Raw genomic sequence first — 2,324 nt, 5'->3', positions numbered from 1 at the left:
TGTATTTCATCAAGGATTTTTAGGAATTTTACCAAGGGTAAATAAAACAATTGTTAGTATGAATTATAAAGAAATGTCCATCAATATAGAAGATACTATAGGAAAGGCAAGAATTCCTATAATCACAAAAGAATGGGTAAAACAAAAACTATCCAAAATCCCAGAAAATGTAAGGAACAAATTAAAATGTATTGAATTAGGAGGAGTCCAGATAATGGTAAAAGGATTTTTTAGAGAAGGTATGAATATACCAATAGAAATATACTGTATGGACAACAGAATCTTACAAGATCCTATAAATGTTCTATTAGGAACAGTTGTAGGAAATTTAGTCTATCAAAAGATAATATTTACAGTAAAACCAAATTATGCCATATCATTGAGTGATGAAAATATTGACCAAAGTTTCAATCTATATTATAGAATTGGAAATTTAAAGATGTTACGAAGAAGTAAGGCTATTAGTATAAGCATAAAATCAATTTTTGCTTTTAGTACTAGCCATCATCACAATTTAAGAAAAATAACTGATAACATAATAATACATAAAGATTTTGAGGAATTAGCACAATACATACCTCCTAGGAAATATCAAGAACATGAAGTAACAATACCAGAACAAATAATGTTAGATTTCCATAAACAAGCTAGAGAAATTAATTCTGAAGGAAAATTAATAAGAAGAAATAGTGTCAGCTTAGAAGGAGACAATCTTATTGCAAGATTCCCCTCTAGACAAGAATCTAGGATAAGCAGACTTAAGAATCTAAGCATTACTGAACCATCAAGTTCACAATATTACATCAAGACAAGATATGTAAACCAAGAAAGATTTAAGAAAAATCTTCTTGTCCTTATAGATATTGGAGCAGATAAAAGTCATGTAAATGCTAAATTTGTTAGTCACCTAACAAAATTCGAAATAACAGAACCATATATATTTAAAGATTATTTAGGAAATAATCTTGAAATCAGAAAATATGTTAAGTTCCCTCTTATACTTGTAGGAGAGGATCAGAAAGAATATACTAAAAAAATAATTCTATATAAAGATGAATTATATGGAGTGAATCGTTCACCTATTCTATTAGGAATGAACTTCCTTGAAAAATATAGTCCTTATAAAATCTGCCAAGGATATTTAAAAATAACAGTTGATGATAATCCAATTATCATTCCAAAAATAGATGAAAATATGAAATCATTGTTATCATGGAAAGAATAATAAGTACTAATCCCATGAGTCCATATATTGAAATTACACTCAATATAAAAGAATATTGTAGAATTAAATTTCACGCTTACTTAGATACAGGAAGTACAATAAGCCTTTGCTTACCTAATGTACTGCCATCTGAATGCTGGAAATATAATTCAAAGAAAGTAGTAACTGCTACAACAGCAGGAGGAAATAAAGTAATATACAGTAAGTATGCTACTCAAGTACCTTTTCTAATTTCCTTTAGAGAAGTATTTGTTGATACAATATATATGTCAACTACAATAGGATGTGATATTTTATTAGGACAAAATTTCCTATTAAAATATGCTCCATTTACACAATATATTGATAAGTATATGTTCACAACACCTTGTGCACATAAAATATTTACACCAAAAATAAATAAAGCTGTTACAATTGCATTTAGAGATATAAATCATCAGAGTTCTTCAACCCAGCGTAGTGAATGTTGGAGTACAGAAAAATTCAAACCAATTACAGTATTAAAAATGACAACAGAAAATAGGTTAGAAAAATTGAAAAAAGAAATCTCTGAAACATATTCTGAAAATCCATTAGAAAAATGGAATATAGATAAAGTAAAGGCAAAAATAGAATTAATTAATCCAGATATTATAGTAAGGGTCAAACCTATGAAATATAGTGTTGATGATCAAAAAGAATTTAAAAACCAAATAAAAGAATTGCTAGAAGCCAGACTGATTAGGCCAAGTAAAAGTCCACGTAGTAGCCCAGCCTTTATGATTAGAAAACATAGTGAGATAAAAAGAGGAAAAGCCAGAATGGTAATAAACTACAAAAATTAAATGAAGTTACCAAGTTTGATGTATACTACTTACCAAATAAGGATACCCTTATTAAACAAGTACAGAACAAAAAGATATTTTCAAAATTTGATTGTAAGTCAGGGTTTTGGCAAATCATGCTTACAGAAGAAAGTAAACCTCTAACTGCATTTAGTACCCCCAATCCTTTAGGACAATACGAATGGAATGTAATGTCATTTGGGTTGAAAAATGCACCACAGATATTTCAAAGAAGGATGGATGAGGTAATCAAACCAATTACTCATTTTTGTATT

The sequence above is a fragment of the Olea europaea genome, chromosome 5 (assembly GCF_002742605.1).
Source record: "Olea europaea var. sylvestris chromosome 5, O_europaea_v1, whole genome shotgun sequence".
Classification (NCBI taxonomy): domain Eukaryota; kingdom Viridiplantae; phylum Streptophyta; class Magnoliopsida; order Lamiales; family Oleaceae; genus Olea; species Olea europaea.
This window is presented reverse-complemented; position numbering follows the sequence as displayed.